The sequence below is a fragment of the Callorhinus ursinus genome, unplaced genomic scaffold (genome assembly GCF_003265705.2).
Source record: "Callorhinus ursinus isolate GAN/ISIS: 27379988/994484 unplaced genomic scaffold, GSC_fseal_2.0 scaffold48, whole genome shotgun sequence".
Classification (NCBI taxonomy): Eukaryota; Metazoa; Chordata; class Mammalia; order Carnivora; family Otariidae; genus Callorhinus; species Callorhinus ursinus.
The window spans coordinates 7,265,589-7,291,020 of NW_027397110.1; the positions used below are offsets into that span (position 1 = coordinate 7,265,589).

Here is a 25,432-nt window from a genome sequence, read left to right on the forward strand (position 1 = left end):
GTACTACCCTCTCCGGCTTTCCCTACTCACTTCTTGTTTTTTTTTTTGTTTGTTTGTTTTTAAGATTTTATTTATTTATTTGACAGAGAGAGACACAGTGCGAGAGGGAACACAAGCAGGGGGAGTGGGAGAGGGAGAAGCAGGCTTCCCGTGGAGCAGGGAGTCTGCTTCTCCCTCTGACCCTCTTCCCTCTCGTGCTCTCTCTCTCTCTCAAATAAATAAATAAATAAATAAAATCTTTAAAAAAAAAAGTACAACCATAAACAACACGGGCAGGGAATCTGCTCATAGCTAATCATGCTGTTCATCAAATATTTATTTCCTACATGCCAGGCACAGTGCTGGACTCTGGGGAGACACAGATGAACATCTCTGTCCATCCACATGGATTTCACTGCCTCCTGCAGGAGGACAGTGAAAACTTAACATCTAGTTGAGCTGAGAAGGTACTTGGCAGGGTGCAGTGATGGACACTAGGGAAGGGAGCGCCTAGAAGGGGATATGACTTGCCTGATGAGAAGTAGCGAGTTAAGGTAGGAAGGTTGTTGGGGAAAGCGCATTCCAGAGACACAGAAGTTAGGGAGGGTGGCAAAGAGCTCGTTGGCAGGAGAATGTGATGGGAAACCTTTGAAGGGTTTAAGTGGGGTAGTAAATTGATTTGATTATGCTTTAAAAGACCACTCTCTGGTTGCAGTGTGGAGAACGGATTGGAGATGGGTTGAGAGAAACAGCAGTTAGAAGGCTCTTGTAATGATCCCAATGAAGGATGATGGCGGCTTGGACCAGCGCAGACGCAGAGGGCATGCAGAAAAGTAGAATTTTTGAGAAATGTGTTGGAGGCAGTAATTAATTGTATAGAGTGGGTAGAGTAAGGAATCCAGAATGACTCTGGGAAGACATGTCAAATGGGTAGATGCTGGGAGCATGTTCTCTAATGGTTAAAAACTGTAGGATGAATGAATGAGGTTGGGTGGTTGAATAGAAGGTATTAAGGACTCTATTTAGTCTGAGATGCCTGTGGGGAAGAGGGCAAGAAGGCGGGTGGAGTTCATTGGAGGGCTCTGAACTGGAGATCTATATCCTGCATTCTTTGGCACCCTCCCTTTAAGACTGAGTGAGAGTCCCTAATTTTCACATCTTGATGCATACATTTATCAACAGTACAAGAAAGTAGAAATTTGGGCTTTCCATTAGTTTCAGAACATTTCTTTTTTTTTTAAAACATTTTTATTTATTTATTTGAGAGAGAGAGAATGAGAGATAGAGAGCACGAGAGGGAAGAGGGTCAGAGGGAGAAGCAGACTCCCTGCTGAGCAGGGAGCCCGATGATGTGGGACTCGATCCCGGGACTCCAGGATCATGACCTGAGCCGAAGGCAGTCGCTTAACCAACTGAGCCACCCAGGCGCCCTAGTTTCAGAACATTTCAACAAGAGTCTGAAGTACCAGACTTTGGGAGAGGGAAAGAAGCAGAGTGCGCACCCCAGTGACAGGAACCGTTAGCATAAGTTGAAATGACCCGTTAATTAGGAATTCAGTTGAAACCTCTTACTAACATCTTACTAAGCACAGGTTGCTAAGCAACAGTGGCCACTGGAACCATGTGGTCATTCCTTCTGCCACAGAGCTCCTGGGCCTGGGTCTCATGCTGTAGCACAGGTACCCTTTTCGGCTGGTCAGAGTCATGCCTTTATACACAGATTTCATATACCCCTCTCTTTTCAGGGCCTCCCTTCCATGAATCACCATGTCTCTCTCTCTCTCTCTCTGGGGTCATTGATCTCTCCTGCTCTATTGGATCATTCCCAAGAGCAACACAAATGTGCTCTTGTGTCACCCAAACTATACAAATAAATCCCTTGAACCCACCTCCTCTGTCCCCTGCATTCCACCCCCAATTTTTTGGAAGACTTGTCTGCACATACTACCTCCACTTCTGCTTCTCCTTGCTTCTCCATCTGTCCCCATACTCCACCAAAACTGCTCTGTCAAGTTTACATACAACTTCTCGGATGTGCAGACACACCTCTCTTCTCTCAGCAGGATCTGACACAACTGACATTCCACCCTTCCTGAAACGCTGTCCTTTCTCGGGATCCCTTTGGTCTTCCTCCTGCCTCTCTGGCCAGTTCTCTCCCCATTGCAGGGCCTGAACCCTGAGTATTGGCATTCTCCAGGATTCTGCCCTGGGCCTGCTTTGTTTCGCTTTACTTCTCACCATAAGTGAGGTCTTTTATTTTTAGTACGGTAAATACCATTTATATGTCCCAAAATCACATCTCCAGCCCACGTGTTTGTCATCTGAGCTCCAGACTCCTATACCCATCCTTATAGATGACAACTGGACATTGCATCATAAACCACACAACAGAACACTTTATTCCCTTACCCCATACCTATTTCTCTTCTAGTTTCCCCCATTTCAGTACATAGCACTACTAAACCACTCAAGGAACTTCTGGATTCCTCCTTCTCCATCCGTCCTTTCAATCCGTCTGCAAAGCCCATTAATTCTCCAAAACCTACCTCAAATATTTCCCCTTTGTTCTATCCCTACTGCCACCACTTAAATCCATCATCCCTCCCCTGGATTCCCCTGCAGCCTCCTAGCTGGTCTCCTCTCTTACCCTAGCCCATAAATTATATGGATTAACTCCCCTGCATCACCGATATGCAGGCTGGGTGCTCTTTTCCATACCAAATCACCCACTTCTGCCTGGCCTTTCCCCCCAGTTATTTTACAAGACCTTGGGGGGAGGGGGCAGAGAGGACGTCACAGTTCCTGTCATCGTAGGGCTTCCATGTCAATGCGATCTAAAGGAGAGGAGCCCAACGCTTTCGGACCCCGACCTCAGGCCCGCACGGTGCTAACTGCTTTGACGCCGGCCTGCGACCGGTGACTCTGGGCAGGCCTCAGTTCGCCTCGTCTGCAAAATGGGACGACAAAGGGTAGCTCCGTCCCAGCGCTCCCCTGGCAGGCCGTGCAGGTGCAGGCGGAGGGGAGAGGCGGTGGTCGCGGGCGGGGCGGGGCCCGCGGCCACGTGGCCGTGGGCCGCGCGCCGGCTCCGAGCGCCAACCGCCGGCAGCCCCGCCTGCCCCGTCCCGCGGTCCGCCCCGGGCGCGCGCCCGACCCGCGGGTTCCCGGGCAGGGAGGCTGCAGCCCTTGCGGGAGCGAGCCTGGCCGGAGCGGGGAGGAGCGCGGCGCGACCTCGCCTGGACAGTGGGGCCCAGGCTGTGGGGGCGAGGGGCCGGTCAGTGCCGGCCGCGTAGGACCGAGGCGCTGGGGGCGTAGCGGGCAGCCGGGTCTCGGGGGACTATTGAGCTGGGGGTTGGCAGAGCTGGGACACCGCCCCGGGATTGCGCCCCTGGGGGCGGGGGGCGGCGAGACCCCTCCCCCCTTGTCTTAGGTACGCGGAGGTGTGGGGCTGCTCGCGATTAGCACAGTGCTTGGCCCCGAGCGAGCCCTTAGAGTGCCCGGGCTTTGATTGCAACCACAGTGCGCGGGGGAAACAGAAAAGGGAGTGATAAGTGGGCTGACCAGGGGTAACTGCCATTATTAAGCACCCAGGCTGGACGGGCTCGGTCACCACCCCTTCCTTCTTGAGGTGGCAGCGAAGGCACATGGGGCACAAGCATGGGTCCTAGGATTGTGGAAGAGGCAGAGCTGGGATACGAACCTGGGACCTTTGGCTCTTGGCCCAGAGCGCCAGGCCGAGGAAAACGTGTATTTGAACCAGGTTTTGAAAACCAGGAAGGGTTTGATGAATGGCCGTAACTGGGCGAGCTCTGCCCTAATCGCCCTTGGGAAGACGTTTGATTTTTTTTATAGGCCACACTTTCCTCCTCCGTAAAAGTGGCTGGACTTAGGAAAACTAATTAACTAATATGTAAGTAAATGCTTTGCAACCCGTGAAGCATTTTCAATTACGTTGTCATAGGTAATGCCTCACAATTAACTCACCAAGTAAGCTTTTTTTATTAGCCTCCTTCGACGGATGAAGAAACTGTGTCCTAGAGAGGTTTGTTAGATCAGGGAGCACTGCCAGAGCATTACTATTGACTAAATCAGAGGTTTTTCAGGATAACTGCCTCGGATGGGCATAAAGCTCAGAAACTCCTGTGACCTCATCATCTACTAGTCTAGAATAATACTTTTGCTGGATCTGCTTGTCCTCCTGGACTACCAACAGCTCTATCCCAGCAACCCAAATCGCCAAAATGGAGCTATTACTATTATTTTTAATGTTACTTTCTGGTTTGGGCTGGGCTATGGGGAGTCCTTTAGGCAAAGTCAAAACTGAGAGGGAGTCGGATGGGGAGTTGATTGAATTCTGAAAATTTCTACTGTTTTGGGTTTTCTAAATAATGATTATTTTGAGGGCATTGGTGGTAAATAGTAATAATTTTGTCCTTCCTATTGACAGGTCCACCTCCTAGCAAATTATTTGGAATGAACATGAGAAATGTAAGTAGGGATTTTTAAGTATCAGTTAAAGGAACCTAAATTAAAAAAAAAAAAGGAACCTAAATTGTTTATGAAATGATGGCAGTTAATTTGGCGATACCATTTCTGGATGTGTACAGTTAATTGGCAGTTAATTATCAAATGCCCATTTTCGAAAAGTATATTTAATACATGGAGAGGGGTCTACACAGGCCTGTCACCACAAGCACTGACAAGTATCCTGAGAGATACTTGTCCCTCTGGGCCTGTAAAAGGGAAGATGAGCTGTGTGTTTCCTAATGTCTATGATGTATGGCAGGTGTTTTTTGGCCTAAGTGTTTTCATTTATCCTGTAACCTCCTTTGTCCTCAACAAACTGAAAAGGCAGGAGGCATTCTTATCTTTTTAAGAACTGAGGCTTAAGCTTAGGAAGGCTAAGTAAACCAGCCCTGTCCCTGCCAAAAGAAAACCTTTTCACTAAAGCACACCTTTCATGTTGTTGATCCAGGTTTAGAGTCGACAAATATTTAATGAGCAGCTACTTAACACCAGGTGCTTTTGAGTATTTTATTGAATCCTCATGACAACCTACCATCCCTTTTGCTCATTTCAGCTGATCACCTTAAAATCAATTAGCAAGCCTTCTAAGAAAATAGCCCACTCCCACTGGTAGGACAGGAGATGAACATCTGTAAATCCATGGGAATGTTACGGCCCCCTTTCTAAATATGATGGGTGCTGTGGGGATACCAACAGCAGCAGTTCCCGTAGTACAATCCTGACATCTCCAAAAGAGTGGTGCAAAGCAAAAACATGGGACTTACACGGCAAACTTTGAATTGGAGGGAGCATTTTCTTCCACTGATGACAATTAAGTCTGAAAATGCCGTTGGTTTCCTGTGATAGATGCACACATCATGATGACTGGGGCTCGCCGTTGATCTGACCCTTGGATCAATTAGGTGTTACTTATGAAAAAGCATCAGGTGGAAATTCTGGCGTGGCTACAAGCCAGGCTGTGAGAAGGGGATGGATAGGTGGGCAGGCAGGGGTCCCGAGTTTGAAGGGCATTGGATGTTATTCTGAGACATTTGCGTTTTAATCTGTGGGCAGTGGGAGCCACGGCAGTGTTTAAAAGGGAAGTGACATGATGGGTATATGCTGTAGGTGGAGTCCTGCTGCGGAGCTGAGGAGGGATTGGAGCAGGTGGAATGGAAGCAGGGAGGCCCGGAAAAGAACTATTGCAGTTAGTTAATTGGAATGAATGTGGAAGTGTCCAGTAACTGATAAAAATGCTAACCGCTATCATCTGCTGAGCTCTTCCTGTGTGGCCAGATTCTGTGCAAGGGGCTTTGTACACATTATCTTATGTACCCTTTGAGCTAAAGACTGTTGTCCCCATTTTACAGGGTCGGAGGTGATGAAGATGACTTGTGTCAGGTCACACAGTGACTAAGTGGTAGAGCCAAAGTTCAAATCCACATCTGTCTGAATCTAAAGCCTTAAGGCTGCAAATCTGTCTATGTTCCAAACTTAAACACCTGTGACTAGTACTAGGCAGACTCTCCAGATCTTTGTACAGCAGAACTTGCCATGTAAAGTACCAGTCTAGTTGATTTGTGTCTAAGACACATCCCAAATCTGTCCTCTTACCTCCTTCGCCTACCACCCCAGATGAGTCAGCATCAGTTGCTGCCTGCGGTCCTACAGTAGTCACCTAACTATCTTCCCAGCATCCTCACTTGCCAACCTAAAACTTATTCTTCACATAATAGCCTGACTGATCTCTTTAAAATCTAAATCAGGGTAGGCGCCTGGGTGGCTCAGTCAGTTAAGCGTCAGACTCTTGATTTAGGCTCAGGTCATGATCTTCGGTCCCGGGATCAAGCCCGGCATCCGGCTCCATGCTAAGTGCAGAGTCTGCTTGAGATTCTCTCTCTCTGCCCCTCCCCCCACTTGTGCGTACACGCTGTCTCTCTCTTTCAAATAAATAAAATCTTTAAAAAATAGGGGTGCCTGGGTGGCTTAGTCATTGGGCGTCTGCCTTTGGCTCCGGTCATGATCCCAGGGTCCTGGGATCGAGACCTACATCAGGCTCCCTGATCAGCGGGGGGCCTGCTTTTCTTTCTCCCACTCCCCCTGCTTGTGTTCCCTCTCTTGTGCTCTCTCTGTCAAATAAATAAATAAAATCTTTTTTTTTTTTAAGATCTCATTTGTTTGTATATGTGCTGCCAAAGCGAGCACACGAGCAGGGGGAGTGGGAGAGGGAGAAGCAGGCTTCCTGTGGAGCAGGGAGCCCGACGCGGGGCTCGATCCCAGGACCCTGGGATCACGACCTGAGCCGAAGGCAGACGCTTAACGACTGAGCCACCCAGGCGCCCCAAGGTTTTAGTTTTAAGTAATCTCTACATCCAGTGTGGGGCTCGAACTTGAGCCTTGAGATCAAGAGTTGCATCTTCCACCAACTGAGCCAGCCAGGCCCCCAGTGTGCTCTCTTTTCTTTTCCATTGATCTGCGCGTCTTTTTCTGTGCCAGTTCCATACTATTTTAATTACTACAGCTTCGTGGTGTATCTTGAAACCTGGGACTGTGATACCTCCCGTTTGCTCTTCTTTCTCCAGATTGCTAGGCTATTCAGGGTCTTTTGTGGTCCTGTACACATTTTAGAATTATTCTAGTTCTGTGAAAAACAACATCCACCCTCTTAAGTGAAAGCAGGCACCTTATCTTTCCCACCTCTGCATCCTGGCACCTTGGACATGGCATGGCATTTTGCAGGCTCTTAATAAAACTCATGGAATGAAAAGATCGTAGTCACAGTAGAAATAGAACTATATTATTAACAAAAAGTTAGGAATTATCCTTGATTTTGCTCTCTGTCACTCACAATTCCATCTGCAAATCCTGAAGCAGAACTACTTCTCACCACTAAACATATCCCCATATGTCCACTTTTCTGCCTTCCCACTGCTCCTATCCTTCTCCAGCTCCTGATTGGCTCTCTCCGAAACACCACGACCACCTCCCAGCTGGTCGCCTAAATCACTGGCCTCGGGCCCCTCTCCTGACTGCAAACTGATAGCTGCCGGAAGCAAAGAATCAGGTGTGTTATTAGGGCAGAAATGTTTGTTTATGTTTATTATGTCAAATGAAAATGTGCTGGCTGACCCTACCGTGTGAGTTTGCTAGGCTGCTATAACAAAATACCACAGACGGTGTGGCTTAAACAGCAGAGAGTTATTTTCTCACAGTTCTGGGAGGCCAGAAGCCTAAGATTCAAGCGTCGGCAGGTTTTCTTTTTTCTGAGGCCCTCTCGTGGGCTTGCAGATGCTGCCTTCTTGCTGTGTCCTCACGTGGTCTTTTATCTGTGTGCACACGTTTGTGTCCTAAGCTCTTCTTATAAGGACACCAGTCAAATTGGGTGAGGCCCCACCTCACCCAATTGGGTGACCTCATTTTACCTTAATTACATCTTTACTGGCCCTATGTCCAAATACAGTCGCAATCTGAGGTACTAGAGTTAGAATTTTAACATACCAGTTGAAAGGGGGTGGACACAATTCAGGCCATCACACAAACGACATCTGTCTGGTACTGCACAAAACTGCCGGCTCACATTACAGTCCTTTAGATCACATCCTGTCTTTGCAAAGCTGAGGTTGTGGAGGTGGTTGTGAAAAAAAGTATTGTGTGTAGATGAATGTGGAACAGGCAATGAGTCCTAATTCCAAGGTTTGAGAAGGTGTGCGGTGCCAAACAGGCATTAAGTTCTTAGGACATACTTACTGAATTTGTTTGGACTTAACCTACTTAATGAACAGAACTGTTAGGTATTTCTGTAGGCCTAGGGGGTCATGAAACAATTATGGAGACACTAGATGCACCATGAGTTGTGAAAATTTGGCAACCTCCTTTACTCCAAACAGGTCAGTGGATCCCAGAGATCAGAAACACCAGGGAAGATTTTAATTAAGCAGGTTTCTCCAGGTCCCACCCTAGACCTATTGAAAAAATATTTGGGAGTTAAGCCCTGGGTCAGTTTTGGGATCCACTGGTCTAACCTAACCCCTTCATGAAGGCCTAGAAAGGGAAATGTTTTGCCAGAGGTCATACAGCAAGTTAGTGGCTGAGCTGGGACTAGAATCCAGATTCTAACGGAACTACCAGATTCTCTTCCTCTTCTTGAGCATTTCTCATATCCACACCTGCAAATGTCATGGCAATCTGCTGCTTAAAAACAGACATGACCCTGATCTCAAAGACAGCAATTACATGGACAAACTCCATGTTGAATATATCAGTTGCATTTTTTAAAAAAGATTATTTATTTGTTTGAAAGAGAGCGAGAGCAGGGGGAGGGGCAGAAGCAGAGGTAGAGGGACAAGCAAACTCCGTGCTGAGCAGGGATGTGGGGCTCAATCCCAGGACCCTGAGATCATGACCTGAGCAGAAATCAAGAGTCGGATGCTTATCTGAGCCACCCAGGTGCCCCCCCATCATATGCATTTTAAAAATTTATATTGTGGGGCACCTGGGTGGCTCAGTGGCTGGGCTTCTGCCTTCGGCTCAGGTCATGATCCCACGGTCCTGGGATCGAGCCCTGCATCGAGCCCTGCATCAGGATCCCTGCTCAGCAGGGAGCCTGCTTCTCCCTCTCCCACTCCCCCTGCTTGTGTTCCCTCTCTCGTTGTGTCTCTCTCTGTCAAATAAATAAAATCTTTAAAAAAAAATTATATTGTGTGAGATCTATATGAGGAAAACCATGAAACTCTGATGAAAGATATTAAAGAAGAATTAAGTAAATGGAGAGATATTTCATGTCTTTGGATAGGAAAACTCAATATTGTCAAGATGTTCGTTCTTTTCAACTTGGTCTATAGATTCAGTTCAATTCCAGTCAAAATCCCACAAGTTCTTTTGTGGATGTTGACAGGTTCTAAGGTTTATATGTAGAGGCAAAAAGAATAGCCAACTCAATATTGAAGAAGAACGAAGTCAGGGTGATGTAGGCAGGCCAGGTCTGAGGATCTGGAGGGGGTCCTACAGGACCAAGACGGTCCCAGGGTGCATGCAGAAGACATCAAATGGGAGCAGCAGGAGGTGAGAGGAGAGTTTATTGAAGGTATAGAGAGAGTTCAGGTACAGACAGAATGTCTGGGAAACTCAGAAAGGAAAGGAGAGAGAGTCTCATCTTTGCTCAAATTTTTGCTGTGCAAAGGGATTTTTACTGATGATTATAATCTGGTGTATGTGTCCTCTTAGGCAACCAGGAACCAGTTAGATGAGGTCCAGGTGTTATTCCTTGGGGCCCGGGGGGTCTTGGTGTCTTGATTTCTAGCACCAGTGGTCTGGAATATGCATATGATGGCTTGTCTGGTCATTCTCACCCGGTCCTTCCTTAGATGTTGTCTATTCTAGAGAAATCACCAACTCCTTGTCCTTTACAAGGAGGACATACGCTATTTGCATTCTGAGGCTTGTGTAAAAGTAGGGGTGCAGGTCCTAGCAAGAATAGAAGCAGGAAAAGGAGCAAAAAGCAGATTTCTCTGCAGTCTTTCAGTTTCCCTATCCCAAGAGGACTGATACGACCCAAGTTCAGGACTTCCTATAAAGCTACAGTAATGAAGCCAGTGTGGTATTGGTGAAGAATAGACCAATGGGTCAATGGAGCAGAATAGAGAACCCAGAAATAAAGCCATGTAAAAGCAGCCAGCTCCTTGACCAAGGAGAAAAGGCAATACAATGGAGCAAAGAGTCTTTTCAACAAATGGTGCTGGTACAACTGGACATCCATATGCAAAAAAATGAATCCAGACAGAGACCATACACCCTTGACAAAATTTGGCTTAAAATGGATCATAGAGGGCGCCTGGGTGGCTCAGTTGGTTAAGCGACTGCCTTCGGCTCAGGTCATGGTCCTGGAGTCCCGGGATGGAGTCCCACATCGGGCTCCCTGCTCAGCAGGGAGTCTGCTTCTCCCTCTGACCCTCCCCCTCTCACGTGCTCTCTCTCTCTCATTCTCTCTCTCAAATAAATAAATAAAATCTTTAAAAAAAAAATGGATCATAGACCTAAATGTAAAATGCAAAACTGTGAACCCCCTAGGAGATAACATAGGGGAAAATCTGGATGATCATGGAGATGGTGAGGACTTTTTAGGTACAGGAAAGGCATGATCCATGTAAGAAATAACCTATAAACTAGATTTCATTAAAATTAAAAATTTTTGCTCTGCAAAGGAATTGTCAAGAGAATGAAAAGCCAGACTGGGTGAAAATATTTGCAAAAGACATAACTGATAAAGGACTATTATCCACAATATACAAAGAACTTTTAAAATGCAATGATAAGAAAACAACCTGATTAAAAAATGGGCCAAAGATTTTAACAGACCCAGAACAGATGGCAAGTAAGCATATGAAAAGATACCCTACATCATGTAACCCCAATGAAATGCAAATGAAAACAACAATGAGATGCCACTATACACCTATTGGAATCCCCCAAATCTAGAATACTTACAACACCAAATGCTCTCAAGGATATGGAGCAACAGGAACTCTCATTCATTGCTGGTGGGAATGCAAAATGGAACAGCTACTTTGGAAGACAGATTGATGGTTTCTCACAAAACTAACCATAATCTCACCATACAATCCAGCAATTGTGCTCCTTGGTGTTTACTCAAAGGAGTTGAAAACTTATGTCCACACGAAAACCCGCATATGGGTGTTTATAGCAGTTGCCAAAACTTGGAAGCAACCAAGTCCTTCAGGAGGTGAATGGATAAATAAACTGTGGTCCATCCAGACAATGGGGTATTGTTCACCGCTAAAAAGAAATGAGCTCTCAAGCCATGACAACACATGGAGGAACCTTAAATGCATATAACTAAGTGAAAGAAGCCAATCTGAAAAGACTACATGCTATATGATTCCACTTATACAACATCTAGAAAAGGCAAAACCGTGGAGGTAATAAAAAGATGAGTGGTCGCCAGGGGTTGGGGGAGGGAGAGATGAACAGGGCACAGAAGATTTTTAGGGTAGAAAATATTCTGTGTGATGCCGTAATGGTGGATTTATATCATACTTTTGTCCAAACCCATAGAATGTGCAACACCAAGGGTGAACCTCATGTAAACTATGGACTTCGGATGATAATGACGTGTCATTGTAGGTTCACTGATTGTAACAAGTGTACTGCTGTGGTGGGGCATGTTGATAGTGGGGAGGCAATGACTGTGGGGGGGTAAGGGGGGTAGAGGAAATCTCTGTACTTTGCACTCAATTTAGCTTTAAACCTAAAACCACTCTAAAAATTAAAAGTCTAATAAAAAAAATTTGTAGATCCTTTTGTGGCTCATAGATGTGACGATTGGGAGTTCATGCTATTATTGTGTGAGATGTACTACCCTCAAACCTTATCACAACACTGGCACATTACCTGTCTGATATAGAAAAAAATCTGTCTAGAAGTCAATAAACAAGTTTATGTATCCCCATTAGTAGCACTACCCATTTAGTGAAGTAAAAAGAGGGTTGTGGGAATTATACAATGCTAAGTAATAAAAAATATTTTAATAAGTATTTACCATGTACCTATTGAAAGACACAGGGGAGGGGCGCCTGGGTGGCTCAGTTGGTTAAGCGACTGCCTTCGGCTCAGGTCATGATCCTGGAGTCCCGGGATCGAGTCCCATGTCGGGCTCCCTGCTCAGCAGGGAGTCTGCTTCTCCCTCTGACCCTCTTCCCTCTCGTGCTCTCTCTCATTCTCTCTCTCTCAAATAAATAAAATCTTAAAAAAAAAAGAAAGACACAGGGGACGATACAAGAGAAATATAAAATGGGGCTCCTGGCTGGCTCATTTGGTAGAACATGCAACTCTCGATCTCAGGTTTGTGAGTTTGAGCCCTATGTTGGATGTAGAGCTTACTTAAAATAATAATAATAATAAAACAAAAAATAAAATAAAATGTTGTTCCTGCAAAGCTAAGAGTCTGGTTCTTTGGCCTGAATTGTGCTAAGTCAATAATGCAAATGGACTTTAAACCCTCAGTGCTCTGTTGTTCCAACTCTGTATCTATAATTCAGAGGCAGAGAAAAAGTGTCCACTGTTTTTGTTTTTAAGATTTATTTGAGAGAGAGAGAGAGAGTGTGAGAGCATGGGGTGGGGGAGAGGCAGAGGGAAAGAGAGAATCTGAAGCAGACTCCCCACTGAGCATGGAGCTGGACATGGGGCTCAATCCCACGACCCCGAGATCATGACCTAAGCTGAAATCAAGAGTTGGACGCATAACCAACTGAGCCACCCAGGTGCCCCCAAAAGTGTCTACTGTTAAAGGCGTGTTCTCTAGCAGATATGTAACATCTTGTTTGCCTCAAGTGACAGAAGGAATGTAAAAAAAAAAAAAATCTGTAAACCATAAAGTGCTTTACAGAGACAGATTATTAATGTTACTTTGTGAGATGAACAGCCTAGTTCCAGGACCTGTTGAAAATATTCAGTGACACAAAAAGATGGCATAGAATTTGAACAGGATTAGAAAGGAGGCCCCTGAGGGCGCCTGGGTGGCTCAGCTGGTTGAGCGACTGCCTTCGGCTAAGGTCATGATCCTGGAGTCCCGGGATCGAGTCCCGCATCGGGCTCCCCGCTCAGCAGGGAGTCTGCTTCTCCCTCTGACCCTCTCCCCTCTCATGCTCTCTCTCTATCTCATTCTCTCTCTCAAATAAATAAATAAATTCTTAAAAAAAAATAAAATCGAGGCAACTTTATTAAAAAAAAAAAAAAAAAGGAGGTCCCTGAGGATTTTAACTTCTGGTCACTTGAGGATTCCATTAAGTTTCAGATTTGAGGAGCCAGATGGGAGCCTTCAAGTCCAATGGAGAAGAACAGAGATTACAGTGTTTTTGGGACCTGGGACCCAAGAAGAAAGACTAAGTGATTTAGAACCGTGACACCCAAAGATAAGGTGTTGTTATTCATCGAGAAGAGAAAGCTAAGGGCTGTCTCATGTTGAAATAGGTCCAGGGAATCTGGAAGATTGCTTGGTCACTGCCACCTCTGGGAATTGTATCTCGGCTCTGGGAATAAGCCCAAGGCCCTCTTAGTTCTCCCTGGTACTTGTCTGTAGTGTCTTCTGCTTAAGAGCAGGCTCAAGCAACCATTCTGAATACAGAGCTGCTGGAGTTCTAAGATCCAGGCTTGTAAAGGTAGGTCATGGTTGAGGTGGGCTGGGGAGGAGGTTAGCCAGCATTCCCCCTGAGGGTCTTTACTAATAGTGGTCTCAGAAAGTGTTCACAGTTGCTCCCTTGGCTAAGAATTCTCCAGGATCGTTCACGCGAGAGGCACATGATTCCCCATCACCAGGCACACCTGGCCCCCTAGGAAGCTGTGATATTGGTAGTTAACACCCCCTTTTCAGGGGCAAAAGGAAACTTATAGCCTTGTTTGAAACAGTTCCTAGTGATTAACATTCCAGAGAGATGCCCCCAGGACTTGGGCAGGCGGCTAAGGTTCCCCCGGGGGAGAAGGGCAGAAATAAAATGGTTTTGGCACATGGGACCCAGGAAGAAAGCCTGAAGGGCTCAGAACAGTCCCTGGCATATAGTAAGCCCTTTGTGTTTATGGCAGAAGAGGGCAGATTTCATGTTTAAATAGGGTGGTCAGGGTAGATCTCATTGAGAGGGCGAGATTCGAGCAGATGTGAAGAAGGCAAGGAAATCTGCTCAATGGGTCTCTGAGGAAAGAGCATTCCAGGCCTGAGGAGCAGCCATAGCAAAAGTCTGGCAAGTTCCAGACACACTCGGGCTGGGGTTGGGTGAGAGACAAGAAACACAGTGTTCCTGCTCACATCAGGCCTGTGAGGCCCTGGGGAGGATTTGGGCTTCCGCTCTGAGTGAGGTGGAGCCACATGAGTGTTTAGCAGAGGAACGGCAAGATCTGTCTTCTGCTCTGCTATACTGGGAACGACATGGGAGTGGTGAGGGGCAAAGGTCAGAGTAGGAAGCCGTGGTAGGAGGCTAGGGCAAAACTGGGCAAGATATAGTGAGGCCAGAGGAATCAGGGTAGGTGGTAGGAGAGTCTGATTCTGGAAATGTTGGGAAGCCAGCATTAACTTCTAAGGGACTGGTACAGGGTAGTGAGAGTGGGCCCAGCAATGTTTGCTGTCTTTCCTTATGTGCTCGAATGACTGTGTTGTTTAGCCTGAGTTGGATGGATGTGGTTGCCATCAAATGGTTGGGAGAAATAAAAGATCGTGTCAAAGACAGGCCGTTCTTTCATTCAGAGTCTTTACTGGGCCCCGCCTCGGTGTTAGGTGTAGGATGACGGACAATGCAAGTTAAGGTCATTATCCACATGGAGCAACCATTCTAGTTGTATAATTAGACAGTAGCCGTGTAAGCAATGTCAACCAGGGATAAGGGCTAGGAGAAAAAGTGTGGTATTGTGGCAGCATCTTGGGTTGCTCAACTTTAGGGGCTGGAAGAGCCCTCTGTGGAGGTGATGTCTGCCCTGACGCCATTTCTCCTGAGACATCAAATGCTTGCCCTTAGAAAGATCTAGACCATCAGAGGATGTGTCATGACCTCTCCTGGAATTGCTTGAATTGAACTTCATTTCATCACAAGACCTTTTAAACCACAGCCAAATGAAATGCTGTGTGGAAACTGAGGCTATTGTTGAGAATCTTGTCCACCATGAGGCTCAGTCATATCCCAGTTCCAAAAATTGTGAAAATACTGAGCTGATTTTTTTCTGATCTTTTGGCTGCAATCACGTAACCAATTGTTTTTCATTCTTTGCTTCTGTCACTAACAAGCTAAAAGTCAAGTCTACAACCCCTCTTCTTACAAGTATGTAAGACTGATGGCATTCTGTATACTAGCTGAATCCCTGTTTCAACTTTATTTTACTTAATCAAATTCATTCATTTTATTTATTTTTTATTTTTCAACGTGGGGCTTGAACTCATGACCTCAAGATCAAGAGTCACACCCTCTACCAACTAAGCTGGCCAGGCACCCGTCATTCATTTATTTTAAGTAAGCTCTAGGCCCGGCTTGGGACTTGAACTCATGACCCTGAGAGCAAGACTCACACACTACCGACTGAGTCAGCCAGGCACCCCTGTTTCAACTGACTAAAAAAATTTTGAGATTATAATTTATATATAATACTTCTACTCCACACTCCACAGGCAACCATTATAATGATTTCTATAATCATAGTTTTACCTGTTCTAGAATTTCATATACATAGAATCATGAAGTATGTACTCATTTGCATTTTCTTTCACACAGCCTAATGTTTTTCAGATTTAGCCATGTTCATGCATTTATCAACAGTTTTATTGTGTAGTATTCCCTGTATCAATTTGTTTATCCATTCACCTGTTGATGGACAACTTAATTGTTTCCAGGTTTGGCTACTATGAACGAAGCTGATGTGAACATTCCTTTCACGGACAAATATTTTCATTTCCTCCCTTCCTTTCCTTTTCTTGAATAAATATTTTCTTGAATAATATTTAATATTTTCATTTTCTTGAATAAATCCCAGAAGTAGAATTGCTGGGTCAGAAGAAAAGTATATGATTGACTTGATAAGAAATGGCAGGGGCACCTGGCTGGTTCAGTCAGTAGAACATATGACTCTTGATCTCAGGGTTGTGAGTTCAAGCCCCGAATTGGGAGTAGAGATTACTTAAAAATAAAATCTTAAAAAAGAAAAAAGAAAGGGGCGCCTGGGTGCTCAGTCGTTAAGCACCTGCCTTCGGCTCAGGTCATGATCCCAAGGTCCTGGGATCGAGCCCTGCATCGGGCTCCCTGCTCAGTGGGAAGCCTGCTTCTCCCTCTCCCACTGCCCCTGCTTGTGTTCCCGCTCTTGCTGTCTCTCTCTCTGTCAAATAGATAAATCTTTAAAAAAAAGAAAGAAGAAAAAAAAAAAGAAATGGCCAAACCTTTTTTCAAAATGGTTTTACTGTGTTCTAGCATGATATGAGAGGTTCCATTGCTTTATTTTCTTTATGGTTTTTTCTAGAATTTCATCTGACATTTCGTTTTTTGCATCTGACTTTTTTCAATTAGCACAATGATTTTGAGATACATCCATGTCATGTTTATCAGTAGTTTGTTTTTTAAGATTTTTTTATTTATTTGAGAGAGAGAGAGAACAGGGGGAGGAGCAGAGGGAGAGGGAGAAGCAGACCCTGCATTGAGCACAGAGCCAGACATGGGGTTCAATCCACGACCTGAGATCATGACCTGAGCCGAAATCAAGAGTTGGAGGCTTAACCCACTGAGCCACCCAGGTGCCCCTGTTTGTTTATAACAAAACCCTACCCCTCAGTAGTTTGTTTCTTTTGAGTGCTGAGTAATAATGTACCGTATGCGTCCATCAGATTGGTTATACATCCACCATTTGTTGGGCTCTTTCCATAGTTTGGCTGTTTTGTATAAAGCTATCAATATTCACATGAGGGTCTTGGTGCTGACATAGATTTTTTGTTTTTTTCTCTTGGGTAAATAATCTGCAAGTAGGACTGCTGAGTGGCGTATTAAGTATATTTTAGCTTTATAAGAAACTGCAAGTGTTTATGCCAATTTACATTCCCACCAGCAGTGGGTGAGAGGTCCTGTTGCTCCATGTCCCTGACAAAACTTGGTCTTGTCAGTCTTGTTCATGTCGGCCACTCTAATATGTATGTAGTGGGATCCCACAGTGGTTTTGATTCGCATTTTCATAATGCTAACCTTAAAAATAAAGCAGTCAAGTTATTTTACCAGCAAAAATGGGTTTATTCAGGAATGACAGAGAATTGCAATCCGGGACACCCAAGTTACAGCAAAACCATAGGCAAGTCCAACAAAGAAGGGGCTGTTTTGAATGGAAGTCCATTGGAGAAAAGCAAAAGAGTTCAGGGTGGCAACAATCTCTCATTGGCTAAGTTGAAAGGGTAGTTGATTTCTTCTAGGAGATGCAATGTAAATCTTTCCCTGTTGGGGTCTGCAATTGATGATTCTTTCCTATTGACATTCTTCTCTTGGGATCTGTAATTGACAGTTTTTCCTGTAATTTATTTTGAGTGGTAGGCTCTTCTTCCAGCCTCCAAGTCCACTTTAGTGAGATTTCCCTTTATTAATTTTCACAGTAATTACTAGAGATTACTAAATGACTAGTAATTTATTTACTAAATTACTAAATTTTACTAAATTTTTTTACAATTACTAAAGATACTAGATAATTAGTATCTTTAAATGTGTTTATTAGCCAGTTTTATACTTTCATTTATGAAATGTCCAAGCCTTTTGCCTGTTTTTATAAATTGGATTGAAAAAAAATAAATTGGGTTGGTCTTTTTTTTTATTGAGTTTTAGGAGTTTTTTTTTTTAAGATTTATTTATTAGAGAGAGAGAAAGAGAGCACGAGTTCGGGGGTGGGCAGAAGGAGAGAATCTTCAAGCAGACTCCCTGCTGAGCGGGGAGCCCAATGTGGAGCCCAGTTCCACAAGCCATGAGATCATGACCTGAGCTGAAACCAAGAGTCTGATGCTCAACTGACTGAGCCACCCAGGCACCCCAGAGTTTTTGGAGTTTTTTTTAAAAAATATAATCTAATTATAAATCCTTTGTCATATATATGTATTGTGAATATTTTTCTCCCAATCTAAGACTTGCCTTTTCATTTTTTTTGATAAGCAGAAAAATTTAATTTTGATGAAGTTCAATTTATCAGCTTTAAAAATTTTTTTTTTTTAAAGATTTTATTTATTTATTTGAGAGACAGAGAGAATGAGAGAGAAAGCACATGTGATGGGGGGAGGGTCAGAGGGAGAAGCAGACTCCCCGCTGAGCAGGGAGCCCGATGCGGGACTCGATCCAGGGACTCCAGGATCATGACCTGAGCCGAAGGCAGTCGCTTAACCAACTGAGCCACCCAGGCGCCCAGCTTTAAAAATTTTTTAATTTATTTATTTGACAGAGAGAGACACAATGAGAGAGGGAACACAAGCAGGGGAAGTGGGAGAGGGAGAAGCAGGCTCCCCACGGAGCAGGGAGCCCAATGTGGGGCTCGATCCCAGGACCCTGGAATCATGATCTGAGCCAAAGGCAGACGGTTAATGACTGAGCCACCCAGGCACCCCCAGCTTTTTCTTTTGATTAGTGTTTTTTGTGTTCTAAGAAATTTTTGCCTATCCTAGGGTTGCAAAGATATTTTCCTATGTTGTCTTCTAGAAATTGTATGGTTTTAGATTTTACATTTATTTATTTTTTTTAAAAAACTTTTTATTTATTTATTTGACAGAGTGAGAAATAGCGAGAGCAGGAACACAAGCAGGGGGAGTGGGAGAGGGAGAAACAGGCTTCCCACAGAGCAGGGAGCCCGATGCAGGACTCAATCCCAGCACCCTGGGATCATGACCTGAGCTGAAGGTAGATGCTTAATGACTGAGCCACCTAGGTGCCCCTCAAAATAATTTTTATATTTGGTATAAGATAGGGATCAAGGTTAATTCTTTATAATGTAGATATCCAGTTGCTCCAACAGTATATATTAAAAAGAATGTTTTTTTCTTCATTGAATTATTTTGATGCTTATTGAAAATCAATTTACATGTGAGAATTTGTTTTTGAGGGATGCCTGGGTGGCTCAGTCTTTAAGCGTCTGCCTTCGGCTCAGGTCATGATCCCAGGGTCCTGAGACTGAGCCCTGCATCGGGCTCCCTGCTCCGCGGGAAGCCTGCTTCTCCCTCTCCCACTCCCCCTGCTTGTGTTCCCTCTCTCACTGTGTCTCTCTCTGTCAAATAAATAAATAAATAAATAAATAAATAAATAAAATCTTTAAAAAAAAAAGAATTTGTTTTTGATCTCTCTCTTCTGTTCCACTGATTTGACTTTACATCACTACTACACTGTCTTTAATATTTACTTTGTATCCTGCCACTTGGCTAAACTCACTCATCCTAGTAGCTTTTTTGTATATTCTTTGGGACCTTTTTTTTTTTAAGAGAAAAAGTGTGTGCACGTGGGTGCATGAGTGGTGGGGGGGGCAGAGGGAGAGAGAATCCCAAGTAGTCTCCACAGTCAGTGCAAAGCCTGATGTGGAACTCGATCCCATGACCCTGAGATCATGACCTGGGCCAAATCAAGAGTTGGATGTTCAACCAACTGAGCCACCCAGGCGCCCCTATTTAGGACTTTCTATTTACACAATCATGTAGTCTGTAAATAAAGACAGCTTTACTTATTTATATCCAATATTAATGCTTTTTATTTCTTTTTCTTACATTACACTGGCTGGGACCATCATTACGATGTTGACCAGTGTTGAGAGTAGACATCTTTGCATTGTTTCTAATCTTAGGGGGAAAGCACTCATTATTTCACCAATAAGTATGATGTTACTATAGATTTTTCATGGATGCTCTTTATTAATTTGAAGTAATTATCTACCATCTCTGCGAGAATTTTTAAAAAATTTTTATTTAATTTTATTTTTTTTTAAAGATTTTATTTATTTATTTGACAGAGAGAGCACAAGTAGGCAGAGCGGCAGACAGAGGCAGAGGGAGAAGCAGACTCCCCGCTGAGCGGGGAGCCCGACTCGGGACTCCATCCCAGGACCCTGGGATCATGACCTGAGCCGAAGGCAGACACTTAACTGACTGAGCCACCCAGGCACCCCGAGAATTTTTATCTTGAATAGGTATTAAATTTTGTCAAATACTTTTTCTGTATTTATTGAAATGGTATCTGATTTTTCTCCTTTATTACACTAATATGGTAGATTGCATTGATTTTTCTTTTTTTTTTTTAAGATTTTGTTTTTAAGTAATTTCTATACCTGATGTGGGCCTCAAACTCAAAACCCCAAGATCAAGAGTCACACACCCTACTGACTGAACCAGCCAGGCACCCCATGATTTTTTGAATGTTGAACCAACCTTGTATTACTGGTATAAAATCTATATGGATATGATTATCATTTTTATATATTGCTGGGTTTAATTTGCTAATATTTTGTTTTACAACTCGGTAATATTTTTCAATTTGTGAATTTTTTGTCTGTGTTCATGAATGATATTACCTGCAATTTTCTTTTTATATAGTAACAGGCTTTGGTATCAGAGTTATGCTGCTTTGTAACACAGGTTGGGAAGTATTCCCTTCTCTTCCTCTTTTTGAAGGAGTTTATATAAAATTGGTGTTATATCTTCCTTAAATATTTGGGATAATTCACCAATGAAGTCATTTGGGCCTGGAGTTTTCTAGTGGGAATGTTGTTAATTATGAATTCAATTTCTTTTTTTTTTTTTAAGATTTTATTTATTTGACAGAGAGAGACACAGTGAGAGAGGGAACACAAGCAGGGGGAGTGGGAGAGGGAGAAGCAGGCCTCCCGCCGAGCAGGAGCCCGATGCGGGGCTCGATCCCAGGACTCTGGGATCATGACCTGAGCTGAAGGCAGACGCTTAACGACTGAGCCACCCAGGTGCCCCTATGAATTCAATTTCTTTAATAGATAACAGACTATTCATATATTTTATATTTTCATATGTTTTAGTAAATTATATTTTTAAGGAATTTGTCCATTTCATTGAAACCAATAAATATATTGACATAAAGTTGTTCATAATTTTATCTTATTATTCTTTAGGTTCTGTAGAGTTGTCTTCTCTTTCATTTCTGATTTTGGTAGTTTATATTTTCTCTCTTCAGTCAGAGATTTATCTATTTTATTGAATCCTTATTCCATTTACATTTAATGTAATTACTGATAGATTGGTTTTAAGTCTGCCATCTTGATATTTATTTTCTCTTTGTCCCCTCTGTTTTTTGTTCCTTTATTGTTTGGGTTAATTGAGTATTTTTTTTTTAAAGATTTTATTTATTTATTTGACAGAGAGAGAGGAGGGGAGAGAGAGCACAAGTAGGGGGAGCAGCAGAGGGAGAAGCAGGCTCTCCACCGAGCAGGGAGCCTGACTCAGGGCTCAATCCCAGGTCCCTGGGATCATGACCTGAGCTAAAGGCAGACACTTAATGACTGAGCCATCCAGGTGCCCCTAATTGAGTATTTTTTTTTTTTTAAGATTTTATTTATTTGACAGAGAGAGACACAGTGAGAGAGGGAACACAAGCAGGGGGAGTGGGAGAGGGAGAAGCAGGCCTCCCGCAGAGCAGGGAGCCCGATGCAGGGCTCGATCCCAGGACCTTGGGATCATGACCTGAGCCAAAGTCAGACGCTTAACGACTGAGCCACCCAGGTGCCCCTGATTGAGTATCTTTAAGTATTTCATTCTTTCTCTTCTGTTGACTTTTTAGCCAGTTCTTTTGATCATTTTTTCAAGTGGTTACTTTAGTGATTACAGTGTACATCCTTAATCTTCCACAGCTGATTTATATTTAATGAAAACTTTACAACAATGGCATTGTACTTACACCCCTACTGTCCTTTGTATTATTGTCACTTATTTTACTTTTATAAGTGTTATAAACTTCACAATGCACTGTTATTTTTACGTTTTTTAAAAATATTTTTAAATTTTTAAGTAATCTGTACACCCAACATGGGGCTCGAACTCACAACCTCAAGATCAAGAGTTGTATGCTCTACCAACTGAGCCAGCCAGGTACCTCTGTTATTTTTACTTTGAACAGCCAGCTGACTTTTTAAAACAATTTAAGAAAAGAGCAATCATATTTTACATTTACCCACATACTTGCCATTTGAGTGTGCTGCTTTTCTTCCTATAGGTTTACATTTTCATCTTTCCCTCCAGCCTGAAGAATTTCCTTTAGCATTTCTTGGAGTAAGTGCTGGCTACAAATTATCCTAGTCTTTGCTTATCTGAAAATGTCTATTTCATTAAAAAATTTTATTTAATTGTGGTAAAATACCCATAAGACTTGCCATTTTAAAGTGTACAGTTCAGTGGCATTAACAACATTCACATTTTTTGTGCGACCATCACCACCATCCATCTCCAGAACTTCCCAAACTGAAACCCTGTCCTCATCAAACATGAACTCCCAATAGAATAGAGAGCTCAGAAAAATACCCCTTGCATATATGGTCAAATGATTTTCAACAAGGGTACTAAGACAATTTAATGGGGAAAGGAGTCTTTTCAACAAGTAGTCCTGGGAAAACTGGATTATCCACACGTAAAAGAATTACCTTACATACAAAATTTAACACAAAATGGATCAAAGACTTAAATAACCCAAGAGATAGAACTATAAAGATCTAAGAGCTAAAACTACAAAACTCTTAGGGGCACCTGGGTGGCTCAGTCAGTTGAGCGTCCAACTCTTGGTTTTGGTTCAGGTCCTGATCTCAGGGTCTTGAGATCAAGCCCAAGTCAGGCTCCTAGCTCAGTGCAGCGTCTGCTTAGGACTGTCTCTCCTTCTCCCTCTGCCCCCACTCCATGCGCAGTCTCTCTCTCTCTCAAATAAATAAATCTTAAAAAAAAAAACAAACCCATAAAATTCTTAGAAGAAACCATAGAGAAAAGCTTTATGACATTGGATTTGGCAGTGATTTCCTGGCTATGACACTAAAAGCACAGGAAACAAAAATTAAAATTGATCAATTGGACTATATCAAAAATAAGAGTTTCTGTCAATCAAAGGACACAATCAACAGTGAAAAGACAGCCTGTATAGGTACCTGGCAGGCTCAATCAGTAGAGGATTTCTACTCTTGATCTCCGGGCCATGAGTTTGAGACCCATGTTGGGGTAGAGTTTATTTAAAAAAAAAAAAAAAAAAAAGGCAGGGTGCCTGGATGGCTCAGTTGGTTGGGCGACTGCCTTTGGCTCAGGTCAAGATCCTGGAGTCCCTGGATCGAGTCCCGCATCGGGCTCCCTGCTCAGCGGGGAGTCTGCTTCTCCCTCTGACCCTCCCCCCTCTCATGCTCTCTCTGTCTCATTCTCTCTCTCAAATAAATAAATAAGTAAAATATTAAAAAAAATTTAAAAAGGCAGCCTACAAAATGGGAGAAAATATTTTCAAATTATATATTTGATAAGGGGTTAACAACCAGAATATATAAAGAACTCCTATAATTCAAATAAAACAAAACTCCAAATAATCCAATTTAAAAATGGGCAAAGTACTTGAATAGATGTTTCACCAAAGAAGATATACAGATGGCCAACAAGCACATGAAAAGTTGCTCAATACCACTCATCATCACTCAGGGAAATGCAAATAAGAATCACAACAGAAAATAACAAGTGTTGGCAAGGATGTGGAGAAATTGGAGCCTGTTTGTATTGCTGCTGGGAATGAAAAATTATACAGCTGCTGTGGGAAATAATATGGTGGTTCCTCAAAAAAAAAAACAAAAAAACACAACTAAAAATGGAAAAAATCCAGCAATTCTCTTTCTGAGTATATATCCAGAAGAATTGAAAGCAGGGTCTTGAAGAGATATTTATACACCCATATTTATAGTAGCATTGTTTGCAGTAGCCCAAAGTAGAAACATCCAAATTTCCATTGACAGATGAATAAACAAACAAAAATATATATAAAATGTGTGTCTATATAATATTCCCACGTGTGTTATGCACGTATTTATATATGTATATTATACACATATTACATATACATATATGAATGCATGATATACATACACAGGAATGCTATTCAGCCTTAAAAAGGAAGGAAATTTTGTGTTATATGTAAGTGATGAACCTCTAAATTCTCCTGAAGCCAATATTACACTATATGTTAACCAACTAGAATTTAAATAAAAATTTGGGAAAAAAATGAAAATTTGACACATGCTACAATATACATTAACCTTATACTAAATGAAATAAGCCAGTCAAAAAAGACAAACACTGCATTCCATTTGTATGTGGTACCTAGAGTAGTCAAACTCATAGAGACAAAAATTAGAAAGGTGGTTGCCAGGGGCTGGAGTGGGGGGGGATGGGTTCTTGTTTAGTGGGTACAGAGTTTCAGATTTGCAAGATGAAATAAGTCTTGGACATTGGTTGCATGACAACGTGGATGTATCTAATACTACTGAACTGTACACATAAAATGGCTAGATGTTTAATTTTATGTTATCCATATTCTGTCACAATTTTATAAAATCTTTGGGAGAGGAAAAAGAACACGAATTCCAGTGTCCAGTTTTTTTTTTTTTTAAGATTTTATTTATTTATTTGAGAAAGAGAGAGAGAGTGAGAGCAGGAACACAAGCAGGGGGAGTGGGAGAGGGAGAAGCAGGCCTCCCGCAGAGCAGGGAGCCCGATGCGGGGCTCGATCTCAGGACCCTGGGATCATGACCTGAGCCAAAGGCAGATGCTTAACGACTGAGCCACCCAGGCGCCCCTCCAGTGTCCAGTTTTTGATGATTATGAATAATGCTGCTACATACATTCTTGTATGTAGAGACAAGAGACCATACACCCTTGACAAAATTTGGCTTAAAATGGATCATAGAGGGCGCCTGGGTGGCTCAGTTGGTTAAGCGACTGCCTTCGGCTCAGGTCATGATCCTGGAGTCCCGGGATCGAGTCCCACATCGGACTCCCTGCTCAGCGGGGAGTCTGCTCCCTCTGACCCTGCTCTCTCTCTCTCTCTCTCAAGTAAATAAATAAAATCTTTAAAAAAAAAAAGATTCCACATATAAGTGAGATCATATGGTATTTACCATTTTCTGTCTGAGTTATTTTGCTTAGCATAATGCCCTCAACGTCCATCCATGTTGTTGCAGATGGCAGGATTTCCTTCTTTTTTATGGCTGAGTAAAATTCCTTTGTGTGTGTGTGTGTGTGTGTGTGTGTGTGTGTGTGTGTGTGTGTGTGTGTGTGTGAGTGAATTTTATCTGTTCATCCATTGATGAATGGACATTAAGATTGTTTCTGTATTTTGGCTATTATAAATAATGCTGTTGTATTATAATACAAAATATTATAAATGTACTGTATATAATACTGTAAAATACAATACAAAATATTGTAAATAAT

General features: G+C 43.0%; 1 long non-coding RNA gene and 1 other non-coding gene across 4 annotated transcripts in view; both read left to right on the forward strand.

The window, feature by feature from the left end:
- The first annotated feature begins 2,827 nt into the window (after positions 1 to 2,827).
- The window catches only part of LOC112831546 (uncharacterized), a 50,757-nt gene continuing 28,152 nt past the window's right edge, over positions 2,828 to 25,432 (forward strand). The window contains exons 1-4 of one of the 3 annotated variants that reach the window (XR_012375312.1): positions 2,828 to 2,986; positions 4,424 to 4,464; positions 7,431 to 7,546; positions 19,975 to 20,087. This is a non-coding gene — a long non-coding RNA (uncharacterized lncRNA). Of the gene's footprint in view, positions 2,987 to 3,159; positions 3,251 to 4,423; positions 4,465 to 7,430; positions 7,547 to 19,974; positions 20,088 to 25,432 lie in introns of those variants that run through there. The other 2 variants (XR_003210175.2, XR_012375313.1) reach the window with 2 other exon arrangements.
- On the forward strand, positions 11,793 to 11,899 carry LOC112831564 (small nucleolar RNA U13). Its single transcript, XR_003210185.1, has one exon. It is a non-coding gene; the product is annotated as a small nucleolar RNA U13 (small nucleolar RNA).